The following is a 13,543-nucleotide window of genomic DNA, read 5'->3' as shown; positions in this document are numbered from 1 at the left end:
TGGGGACACAGCCAGATATCCTGCCACCCTCAGAAAATGTTCCTCTTGCCCTGGCCTAAGAAAAAATTAGCTTCAGAGACAGTAGTGTGACCCTGGAGCCAAAGTTTTATGGGGTCTCCTTCTCCAACCACTGAAAATATTCCAGTGGGAATGGAGTTTGGTTGGTGTGGAGGTTTGGCTGGTGTGGGAGAAGAAGAAACCTCCATCTCTACCCCACGGATTCCTAGCTCCAATACTGACTTTGATTAACAAAAGTCAGTTTAGCCAAAGTGGCAGCCGATTGGGGTAATGCCCTGGGCACAAGCCTAGGCATCCACTTGCAGGTTCAGTTTTTGGCATGTGTGGCACAAACCACTAACACCTCTGGCCACACAAAGTGCTCTGTGCGCAGGACTAGCCCCATTTGCCCTGCACAGGGACCATTTTCATAGCTGGTTGAATTGGTCAGGGGTTTTCTCTTAACATTTGTCAATGACCATTGTCAGATGTTGCTAGGGTTGCAAGAGAGTGGTTTCAGTTGATTGGCTGAGCAACTGTATTCTGTAACCAATCCAAGTGCTGTGCCTGGGGGAGGGGGACTCAAAGTGATAGAACAATATCAAGCACAAGGCGGACACATTCTGGGTACTAATAAGGCATCTGGAAAAATGGAATTATAGTGTGCAGGAATCCCATGTCCTCTTCAGCTCCAACCATGGTGTGGTTGCTGTTCAAAATGTTACAGCCTAAGTTAAAGCCATTTCCACTGATTGGAAAATATCAAGATTTCAAAACAGGGGAATAGCAATTGTAAGGAGGAAGTAAAACTCCTTGCTCATTGTGTTTTACAGCCTTCCTTAGTAAAACTGCTGAATTGTAATTTAAAATATTCCACCCTTTCAAATATATTAAGTGAAGTCCTTAAAAACAGGAAATGAGAGAGGCACACACGTATTGTCAACTAAACAGTCACAGACCTTGCACCACAAAGCAAAGTTGAAAATCATAGAACAGTCATATAAAAGCACTTTAGAAAGATGACAACAAGGGTCACCACCAAGGGAGACATTATGCCTCTGGCAGTGCACTCTTGGGCTGAAACCTGAATGCTAATTAGGAAACAAATGAAAGACAAACATTAGCTTAAAGGGAAATTTGGATCTTGCAAGATCATAGATATTCTGAGATTCAGATTAACCTTACGGTTCTAAGGAAAGTTAGAGCAAACTCTACTGTAGCAATGGCTGAACCCTCCCTTCGGAGAACATAACTGCCAGTCAGCCAGGTGTTTCTATGAAACTCTTATAATATGTCACAAGCAAGCAGCATTATCTTGCCTAAAAAAAAGTTAAGCTTCTGTACAGTACTGATCTCACATTTAGTTATCAATGTAATCACCGAACTTCAGCATTTTTATTGTCAGGTTTATTCAGTCACAAGAAAAGTTTCTTTAGTCTTCTTGCCATGCCTCTGCCTTTGCTCTGAAACCTGTTCCTTAAAAGATGGAGCTGCCACCCAAAAATACTAATGGAAGAAAGGAAGGTAAGGAGGAAGGGAGGGAGGAGGAAGGAAGATGCATCAATGTTTGTTTCTCATGGGCCCCCTCTCCTATTATCTTTTTCTCTCATCTGAACCAGATTCTTCTGCTCCTGAAGGACCCCACAGTCAAGCCAAATGGCTTGAGCTTAATTTCAGGCTGAAATGGGGTTTCAAGGTTTTGCATTTAATTTATATACACTCTGAAATAGCTCAAAATGAGAATAAAAGGTTTGAAGACAGAGTTTAAGATAATTTCACCTCCCACTTCCATTAGTAGAGGTGCTCAGAAGGTACAGCTTCACGACCCTCCACTGCAGACCAGCGGACCACCCCACTCAGACTTTGCCCGAGATCCTCGAACACCTGATGGAGACACTATAATAGCAATAATCACTATTCCAATGGAAAGAAACTTGGAAAGTATTCTTGGTTCACTTTTTGTTGCATGTGATGCTAAATGCAGGTATTTGTGCTATTGGCAACATCTTAGGAAGTTGCATAGCCAGACGCAATTTATCATGTGGTCCTATGACTTGAGCCCCATTCATTTTGCCCTTCTGATTACTTCCGTTATGTTTGTGTATTGATTATTTAGGGCATATCTTTACTCCAGAGGCCCTGAAGTTCTTACTTGATTTTTCTAACACACAATCTAGCCGTCTCTCATCCTGACCTTGTCTGCTCTCTTCAGGAACAGATCCAGGAGGCCAGAAAAATTCACCACCCACATCTAATCTTTGTACTCAAGCAACTGGATGAGGGCTGGTGGGTTAGGAAACTCATCGTTATCCCAGATCCTTTCTTGGCCCAATAGGCACACCCACATAGTCATTGGAGAGTCTTCTCAGGGTTAGAACTGCCCAGACCTCTGCAAATTGGTGCTCTCTCTCCATAGTTCACATTTCAAGATAACTTCCAATGAGAATTGTACAGTCAGTAACCAAAATAATAGGTTATAAAAACCTACTGGATCAATGAGAAAATATAGTGCAACTGCTCATTTCAATCTGCAATCAAACAGTAAAGATCAGCCCTTTAAGTTTCACCCGGTTTCTTTCCTGAATCACGGTCTCTAATAAAGAAGGAAGTACATTCGATGATAAAAAGTAGAGAATTGAAGAAGCAAAAGGCCTGGGATAACCCACAACTAAATTAGCAGTTGCAAAACATGAATGATCACAGGAGATGGAATCAGACAGGAAAGACACTCAAGGGAGTTTGTAGGAAAGTTTGAAAGACCACATTCAGTCTGCACCCTCAAGAAAGTGTCCAAGTGAAAGTAGGCCAGAATAACAATGAAGTTAGGGTGAAAAAGATGTGAGTTTAGTTTTCAAAATGTCATGTCCGTATTGAGTGTCCCTTTGGTACAAACAAGAAACAAAGGGAGAAATCGAACAGTTTCATCGACAAGTGGAACAGTTGGCAAAGAGTCTGGGGTAAAATCTTGGGGAAAGAACAGGGTAGAAGAAGCTCAACGTCCCTTTAGCTGGTCTGTTTTTCCAGGTCTTGCTTTTCTCATTGCTAATTATCCCCTTTTTAATCCGCTTTTAATTTTGTTCCATGCCATCACTGACACCTAGGTCTCTCTGTGAGATTTTTTTCTTTTTAGTTTAATTTTTAAAAGTCTTTATGGGAAAAACATTTTATTCATTCATATCAAACCATTTAAAATGTTCTTTCTTTCTTTTTTTTTTTTTTTTATCCTCACCCGAGGACATTTTTCCATTTTTTGCTCAGGTAGAGTGGGAGGGAAAGAGAGGAACAGAGAGAGAGAGCGAAACATCGATGTGAAAGGGACACATCGAGTGGCTGCCACCCGCACAACCGGCCAGGGCCGGGGACAAACTGCAACCGAGGTACGAGCCCTTAGCAGGAACAGAACCCGGGTCTCTCAGGACCGCAGGCCAAAGCTCTAACCGCTGAGCCAAACCGGCCAGGGCTAAAATGTTATTTCTTATATAACATATGATAGATTTACAAAAACTCCATTTATGATGGTCATAAGAAGGGCAAACTTGATCCCATAATGAGACCATAACCAGGTGGGGTTTTTTGGCGGTGACCCTTTCCACAAATAAAACAGAAGTCCTGTTATTATAAAGCAAAGTGTAAGGGAGATCTAGAACTTACTTCATTCTCTGGGATGCTCTTGAGAGTGTTCACGGATTGCCAGGTTCTCAGTTTTTCCAATATACACATAAAAGGATGTTTCTTTAGACAAACACATTTATCACAATGAAGCCAGTGAAGCATTGAGTTTTCTTGAGCCTACAGTAGATTTTGGGAACACCATTTATTAAGATCAATGTGCTTTGTTTAGGTCACTAGAAGCAATAACCATAAAAGAAAAATTGATGAGTCAGACTTTATCAAGAGAAAAAACTTCTCATCAAAAGAGAGACCATTAACAAAATGAATAGGCAAGCCATAGACTGGAAGAAAATATTTGTGAAATATAAACTCGACAGAGGACAGATGTCCAGGATGTATAAAGAAGTCTTACTCAGTAATATGACAAAATACTTTTGAATGGACAGAAGATTTAAACAGACATTTCATAAAAAAAGATACATGAAATGCAAATAAGCACATGACAACATGTTCAATGTCCTTAGTCACTGGAAAAATGTGAATTAAAACACAATGAAATATCACCACACACTCACTCGGATGATTTTAAATTAAAGGACTGACAACACTAAAAAGTCATCAAGGATGTGGAGCTACTGGAACTCTTATCCATTGTTGGTGAGAATATAAAATGGAGCACTCAATTTAGAAAAAAGAATAGCAGTTTCTTAAAAACTAAACACACACCTAGCCTGTGATTTAGCAATTACACAAGTAGGTTTTTGCCCAAGGAAAATGGAAATACATGTCTATAAAAAGACTTGTATACCAATGTTCCCAACAGCGTTATTCACAATAGCCAGAATCTGGATACAGCCCAGAAGGCCATGAACAGGTGAACGGCTATACAAAGCTGAGATAGGGTCGTACAGTGGAGTTCAACACAAAGGCATGAACTGTCATACACTCTGACATTACTAAACCTCAACACTGTATGCTGCGCGAAAGAAGTCTTACATAAAAGAGTTCTTTCTATTTGATTCCACCACTTACATGAAATTCTAGAACAGGCAAAACTAATCTGTAAAAAAAAAATAAAAACGGTGGCCTCTGGAAAGAGGAGGAGGAGCAGCAGGAATTGACAGGAAAGTGGCATGGGGGAACTTTCTAGGGTGATGGTGATGTTCTGTATCTTTATAGGCATTCGGGTACACAGGTACACTCAGAAAATATACATGAAAGATTTTATATTTCATTGTATATAAATTTTACATCAAAAGAAAAAAGTAAGTATTGAACGGAAGTTTCAGGTAGAAATTGGTTGATGCCTACAATTTGCTTTTAAAGGTGTGGGGGAAAAGGTGGATTAACGAAGGTAAGATGTACAGATATGTGGTACAGCAAGAACAGTAAGATGTTAATGGTAGCGTCTGCAAGAACAGTGGATATGTGGATGTTCACTGTAAAATTCTTTCAACTTTGTGTATATTTGGAAACACTCATAATAAAGTACTGGGGGGAAATCAGTGTGCTAGTCTGACCTGCGGACCCTTTTCAGTCGCTAGATCTGAATGCTCTCTCTTTTCATATTCATATTACATTATAAATAAGGACGATGAAGGCTTGGATTTGGAAGAATCTCATATCTGACTTTTTTCATATCTAGTCTTTCGTACCTTTTTATTTTAGCAAACAAAAGAAGGCAGGAAATGGTTATTATGAGAGGAAGGGAGGTGGAGAGACCTGTGACCCTAAAAACAAAAACCCTCCTACTGTAAAATATTGAACACCAAGAGCAGGCAGGCACTCCAGACTTGTAGAATCAAGAAATTAATGAAAACACCGAGACTGCATCATCCTCAGAACCACTGAGGAATGATAATTACAGACAGTATTTCTGTAGCAGACACATAACCTTGATTCCCAGGATACCCCCTAAAGCACTCTAATAGTATGCTATTTGTGGAAGGTTTTTCCACCTTTAATAACAGAGAAATAATGTTAGAAGGAACGAAATCCCTTATTTAGCCACTGGGGTGTCATTATAAAGCCCCAACTGAAGGCCCCCTTAAAAGCATCCATATGGTAAAAGAACATGTTTCCCCACAAAATCAAAACTGAGTACATCTGAGACTTCTGAACATCTTTTTCCTTGGATCTTAAAATGGGTTTGTGCATATTTGTGAAAAAAAATTTTACGATGTGCGATCTTCCAAAGTGAATGGTTATTTATAATTCATAAAAGACCTGAGCACAGGAAAATTCTTCCCTTTTATTAGCCCTGTAAAGTTAGACCAGCTGATCTTTTAGTACATATTACAGACATCAAATTCTCCGTATGGTTGAAGTTTCTCTCCCAGAACTAAATGCAAAGAGGCAGTGCCACTGAAGCTGGTGTTCAAAAGCTGGTGGGGTCCTCGTCTCTTTTGATTAAATGTTAAACAAACAAAACAAAAAAAAAAGCATTCTCAGAGCCAGTCTCTAAAGACACAGAAGGGAAAATACTTGGAATGCTAAACATGCTTTTGAAATCTTCCACGGCCTTTTGTAAAACACAATGCATATTTTTAAATGAATTTTCCTTTCTGTTTCCAACGTTTAACCATCATCTTCGGACACAGTTGCCACATCATTTCCTTCCAGCTGCTGCTGGCTGCTTGTGAGTCAGCACAGGTTTATGAGCAGAAGTGACTTGAGTTGAGGAATAGGGGTACCAGAGATTTGGGCCCATCACAGGGAGCCTTGATGCCAAAGGCTTCCACCCAGCTGCACCTGCACATCCCCGTCACGATATCACAGAAAATTTTCTGAGAAGAATCCAGCTTTATCAGCTCACCCTGCCAGGGTTGCATCTACCTTGATTGCTGGCATGCCATGGGCCCACATAAGAGAGTTTCACAGAATTTTGAGAGCTGCAAGTTCAATGTGAAAATAACACATGGTTTTTCTTTCTTTACTGTTCCCTGCCCTCTAATATTCCAGATGAGCCTTTTGAGCTCTATCATAGAACTATTGGGAGATAGAAACTCTTTCTGTGCCCTGACTTTTAAATATCTTGACTCAAGCCCCGGCCGGTTTGGCTCAGCAGTTAGAGCATCGGCCTGCGGTCCAGAGAGACCCAGGTTCGGTTCCTGCTAAGGGCACGTACCTCGGTTGCAGTTTGTCCCCGGCCCTGGTTGGGTCGTGCGGGTGGCAGCCGCTCGATGTGTCCCTTTCACGTCAATGTTTCTCTCTCTCTCTCTCCCTCCCACTCTATCTGAACAAAATATGGAAAAATGTCTTCGGGTGAGGATAAAAAAATTAATAAAAATTTTAAAAATAAAAATAAATATCTGGACTTAAAATGTAGATTGCTAACTGCCAAACACAAAAAGCCAACTCACCTAAGGAACAAGATCCTTGGTCAGAAGGATTGCCTCACCTTGCAGGGATCAGGGATGAATGATTCAAATGCTTTTCGAGCGAGTTTTTCACCATCTTGTGCTGCCTGACTCAGAAGATGAGAATGAGGAGATCTCAACCTCCTAACAATACGCCAGCTGCACTGTGTGGTACCAGCAGTGGGAATGGAAAAGGCAATATTTATTCTGAGGGCCCTGACAACATCATCATTAAGTCATTCGCCCACTCCTAAGTGGTTTGCATTTTACGAGATGCAGCGAGAGAGAGGCCCATGAGCTGTAATTCTAGGCATTTTTTCCCTTTCCACCCTGTCTTATTCATCATATCTAAGCACTGTTTGGAAACAGCTAGATTGATGACGAAACCAGAAATGCTATCATATTTGTTTTAGTTTAACACTTTCAGAATGTATTTCCCTATCACACAAATGAAATCGTTCATGTCCTTCCTCATCATCTACCACCCCAAATATCAAATCATTGTATAACACAATGTGTCATATTCCTCTATCCATTCATCCATCCATCCACCCACCCACCCATGCTACAAATATTTCTTGAGGACTCACCAGGCACCAGGCCCTACTGTAGAGATACAGTCATTAATAAGTTATATAATCCTTACCCTGCAGGAGCTACAGTCTACAGAAGATGTACTCATCTGTGTCTCCTGTGCCTTCGCTGAACACAGTTAACTTTCCGGTGTTGCTTCATCGGGGTAAGAAAGCAGGCGTGCTTGCTTTGCCCAGACAATACCTCGAGGTTCATGAACTTCGCTTACTCCATTTCTTTGCTTGCCACCTGCCCTGTCCACTGAAACCTGATACACGGTCATGAGAAAAACTAATGTTTACTGCAGTGGGAGCAAATACGAGGGCAGAGCTCAAATGAGACACAGAATGGTGTCAAATATTCACTCTGCGTGTCTAAAACTTAAACAGCCACTGCCAAGCGCAGTGTATTTGATTTTTCTTTCCCCTCTCTAGGCTACTGACCCCTCCTCCAGAACTAGGTCTTCGGGGTTACAGTTCATCTGGCTAATTCATCCCGATTCACCTTCAGTTCAATCATCTCTCTGGTCCCCAGAGACAAGTCAAAGATCCTGTCTTTTGGGAAGCCCTAAGTATAGCTGCCTTATCCCACATCCACTGATCTGAGTCCTTTGAAATACTGTTGTGCTTTTTTGGGATTGGAAAGAGATCTGAATTGGAAAGAAACCTGTGTTGAGGAAAAGATGCCAAGAAGGCACCCAAGGCTTCCCTTTGGGCTACATCCCACAAAGCCTCTAACACTGGGGTTTGTTTATGGTATTTCATAAACAGGCCAGACAAGCTCCCTTGGCCAGAAGTTTCCATCCCCCAGGACAAGCCCAGAGCTCCCTGCTCTGCCTGCTGCAGCTTACCAAGGCTGGGTTCCAGGTATGCAAAGTGCTACAGGTGGGTCAAGATACGGATCCTCTCAGCCCCAGAGGTAGCAGGTCAGGACTGAAGGCACCTGAACAGCCACTATGAAAGGCGGGTCAGTCATGGCTGGGCTGATAAGAGTCTTCTGGAGCGACGACCAAAGACAAAGTTTGGTCTAGAAGCTGGACATTCTGATACTGCCTCAGTCCCAAGTGCTGGCGCTCGGTGCAGAGGCCTGCCCCAGTCCTGGGGTTTGACCCTTGTCCTCCAAAACCCCAACCTTGCTGTTCAGGTTCTCGCTCACCCTTCATTCCTTCATGCCCTCCGCCAAAAGTCAGCATTTCTGGCTGCTCTTCTGTCCTGTGTTTATGACCTTCACTTTGGGTACCACTAGCTCTGGGTCTCCCCAGCTTCTTTACCCTCAGTCCCCTTAGCCTAGCACGTCAACAGAATACAATGGCAGCCACTTATGTCATTTAAAATTTCCAAGTAGCCACACTTTAAAACGTTTAACATAAACAGATTAAATTATTTTGTACTCAAATGTATTTATTTTAAACAGCTTTATTAAAATAGAATTCACATATCATCTATCACCCATTTAAAGCGTACAATTGAGCATATTCAGAGTTGTGCAACCAGCACCACAATCAATTTTAGAACATTTTCATCAGCCCATAAAGAAACTCCATAACCATTAGCACTCACTTCCTGTTTCCCTCCCAAACCCCCTAACCCTGAGCAACCACTCATCTACCTTCTGTCTCTATGGCTTTGCCTCTTGGCTATTCCATGTAAGTGCAATCACACTATGCGTGGCCCTTTGTGTCTGGTTTCTTTCCCTTAGCATAGTGTTTTTAAAGTTCATCTATGTTGCAACATTCTTTTTAACACTATCTTTTGTTTCGTCCAATCCATCCAAAAATTATCATTTCAACATGTAGTAGATCTTAACAATGATTAATAATGTTTTTGCATGCTTTTTTTACTGACTCTGTGACCTTTGGTGTGTATTTTACACTTACAGCACATCTCAGTCTGATCAGCCACATTGCAAAAGTTCAGTAGCCACCGGTGGCTCGTGGCCATTGCGTGGTCAGCAAAGCCCTAGCCAGAGTTTTTTATGTTACTCCTTAAAAACAACAGCTCTGTGTGTTTACCACGACACACCTGTGCATCCTCTCCACCCCATCAGCACCTACACCCTGGTTCACAGGTGCTTTAGGATTTTAAGGCACATCCTATGCTGCTTCTCCTTGGAGAGCCCTGAGCCCATGCTCCCACCTGGGCAGCAGCCCCTGAGAGCTGAGCCTGCTCGAAGATAACCAGAGCTCACACCACCTATTCACTGTCCTGGCCCAGGCACCATGCTTGGGTGGTGTATCTTGCTCAAGTAAAACTTTCAGCCTGGAAAAAGTTAACAAAAGCTTTTCTTTTACTTTAAAAAAATAAGTCTGTCATTTCTTAATTTTCTCCCTGGTACATTTTCCAGCCATTGTTTTGCTAATAATAGCTCTAAGCACACAAAGCTCACTGGTCGTTGTAGATTGGGGAAATTGCTACGAGCTTCCTCACAGCTTTCTCCTGCTCCTGTCAGCCATTCCCCCACCCCCTACACACACACAAAGGGCATTTAATCAGTGCGAGCCTGCAGCTCGCTAGTCTAGCTCATCGGCTATCACCTCCTTCCAGGCTCAGGAGAGAAGAGAGAAACCTGTAGTGCTGCCACCAACTGCCCAGGATACAGGGATTTCAACAGGAGCAGCACTTTTATGAACAAAGCACATTCTTTATCTCAGTGTGGCTATGTCCACATTGGTAATATGTAAGTTATTTCTAAACATTAGTGATTCTGAAGTTTGGCACATGGAAATGTTTGTGAAATTACCTTTTTGAAGGAAAAGCTTACAAAATTGGCTTTTAGTCCCCCAAAATGGAAGGTTGGGGGCAAGTTTAAGATGTACAAATTTAATAGAGATGTGAGAACAGCAATATCAGCATCTTTCCCTGTTTCTCCTCAGAGCAGGAAGGGAGTGAATGAGCTCAAGTGGCTGGAGAAGGGATTGGGGGCTTGACTGTAGGAAGAACTTCCTGTTGATAACATTGATGTGAAGGAGAATCTCACAGAAGGGGCTTCGGGGTTTGGGGTCAACATTCATTCTACCAACATTTACTGTGCACCTTCTGGGGATTTCTTGGTTTGTGGCTAATTCTGTCCCAGAGCTAACTCAGGAAGATTTCACCCAAATACTTTTGTGGACTCTGGTTTTCCTAACTTAAAATAGTATTCTCTCTCTCTCTCTCTCTCTCTCTCTCTCTCTCCCCCTCCCTCCCTCCCTTCCTCCCTTCCTCCCTTCCTCCCTCCCTCCCAACTTTTTATATTTTTCTCAGCTATCTATGAAGTTTCACAGGCGAACAGTAGTCCTGGAGCCTGCCCCCTTCCCTCCCTCCCCCAAAAAAGACCTTTAAAAATTAGGAATAATTCTAAAAGTAGGAAATCCGACCCACTACACTAATCAAGACTTCGGCCTCTTGACCAAACAGGTACTCACAAGGCAATGACATTCCGGGAAAATCGGGTAACAGTACTAGTCAGCTCTGAATTCTAGGGACTTGCTGAGAGTTACCTACCTCGTTTTACTCAAATGAAACTTTCTTTTGTACAGAAAATGGCAGTACCATTACCATTCTAGGATTCCCTATTAGGCCTCACCCAACAACTGCTTGGCTGTCTATCCAGAACAGTTAAAACACCCAGTGCCCCAGGGAATGTCATAAAATTTCACCATATTTAGTGACGCCCTGTTTAACGAATTGCAGAGAACCAAGTCCTCTTGTGGCACCTGGCTGTGAATCACTGACTCGGTGACCTCCATTTGGAATCTGCTTTCCCGTTGTAATTGATTTATCCTTCATGACATGGAGGTGCCTAACCTTTCTTAGGGACGCATGCCTAATTCCACAGAACTCTGAAATTACTTCAGTTGTTTACATGGCAATTTTGTGTGATCCCAGCAACTCCACTAGTTACTGCTGTCATTTTAAGACCATTTAAAACATCTTAATAACCCCTCTTTTTTCTTTTCCTCTTGCTCATTTCCAAATGGAAGGAATTCTTATGAGGTAATAGGGTGGTAGGGAGAGAGACAGTTTGCCTGAGCTCCTGCTAGTTATTCTGAGTTATACGTGAGTGAGTTATTTGCATCTGGTCCCTATTTGTTAACATCAATGGGCTATGTTTACGTAACTAGATCAAATTGTAAAAGGACTTCCATTTTGAATGGTTAACTCTCACCAAAAATTAAAAAAAATACCCAAGCTCTAAACTAGAGATACTAGCCTTGGGAGACCTGTGCTGGAGAAAAAAAGAATCTCTTAAAGTTCATCACAAAGCCTTTCTGGTTTCAATTTCCCCTCTCTTTTTGAAATAAGATCCTTTACCCCCAGCCCTCCACCCAAAGTAAAGTAGCTGGGACTTGGCAGGAAGTGGCATGGCAGACCACCCAAGAATTAGGGGTGTCTGATGTGGAAGAGAAAAGTTAAATGGAAATCTGAAGATGATGTCAAGTGGAAGAGAATGAGTCATTGATATTCAGGCTCCCATTTCTCTCCGGTGGAGATCCCTGTGCTAGAGTGCTCAGTCAGTCACCCAGCTAGAAAAGGCTGGACTTTGTCACTTTCTAGGTCATACCTTAGCCTCCAGGCAAGGTGCAACACACCCTTTCGAAAGACCTCCAATGCTTTCAAGTTTCTGTTCTCTAAAATCGGTCTGTCTTCTGTTAACACACCTCTCTTTCCCTTTTACCCACAAACATTTCCTATCACCATCTGCTGTGTTTTGTCCCTTCCAAATTGTGAAGTTCTTGAAGCCAAACAACAGGTCTTGTTCGACCTGAATGTGCCCTGCATCTCCATGCCAATACCTGAGACAGGGATATACTCAGTCCACATGGCTGGGCTTGAATTACTTAACCTGTTTATTATCACTCTGGATCGAAGTTCTCTTTCAGATTGCAAGATTTGGAGGGCAGTACCTCAATCAGTGAAGTGCAAGTGACTTCCTTGCCAGACATGGCTTCACTGGTAGGTGGATGAAGCAACCACATCTGGGGGTGTGATTTGAGGGATTTAGAAACATCCTTTCACCCTCACTTCTGCAATTCCACCAAGTCACACCTTTTCACTTATGGTTTTGATCCTTGTTAAACTACAAATTCTCCTGGAAGCATAAGTTATCTGTGGTTTAGAGTAGATAAAGGAAACATACTGAGCCTGGGGAAAGGAGGAGGAGCTACCATGGAAAATGCAGGAGGGGACGCTTATGTGTCAGTTGGCTGATTCACAACACACTCTTTCCAAGAACGTGTGATGGTGATGTTGATTATTCTCCTTCCAAAGGCCCAGCCCAGACTCCTTACGTGTAAACTAGAGTATTAATAAGGATGGGGGCCATTTAGAAAGGGCTTGTGTGCCAGACAGTGCTCTAAACACTTAACAAATAGTATCCCATTATATCGCACAACTTGCAGAGTTTGGCCCTATTATTATCCAATTTTATAGTTGGGGAAACTGAGGCACAAAGGGTCCAAAAGTTGCACAGCAGAAGGTGGCCGACCCAGGAAAAGAGTAAGAGTTATTGGCATTTTTAAATTAAGTGTGCCTTCTTCATCCCTTTCCCTATGACTTATCTTGGATAATCCTAAATGTGAGAAGCAAATGGGCATCGAAGAAAGCAGAAACAATGCTCTAGGCATACATGACTGTTTCCAAGAAATGGCAACCAATGTGCTGTCACTGACAACACTTTTTTAAAAAATGCATTGTGATCCAATGCTTTAAAAATACCCAGGGATTCCTCTAAATTGAAATACACCCATTTGGGGTGCTTTCTGCCACCCCCCCCCCCCCACACACACACACACACTATCAATGAAACAGAGTTGATGACCATGGCAATCTTCACCGGACTTGACACACATCCATGGTGCATAGCATTCCTGAGAGGGGACACTGCACCTGTGTATGTATACGCTGTTTGTAAGATGTGTATAAACTTACACACGGGACTCATCCAACAACTTCTTTTCTTTGAGGAAGATGAGTTGAGAAAGTTCATCTTGTGCATCAGACTAGAGAAAATAAACTCCTTAT

The sequence above is a fragment of the Molossus molossus genome, unplaced genomic scaffold, assembly GCF_014108415.1.
Source record: "Molossus molossus isolate mMolMol1 unplaced genomic scaffold, mMolMol1.p scaffold_m16_p_3, whole genome shotgun sequence".
NCBI lineage: Eukaryota > Metazoa > Chordata > Mammalia > Chiroptera > Molossidae > Molossus > Molossus molossus.
Note: the sequence above shows the minus strand (reverse complement) of the source record.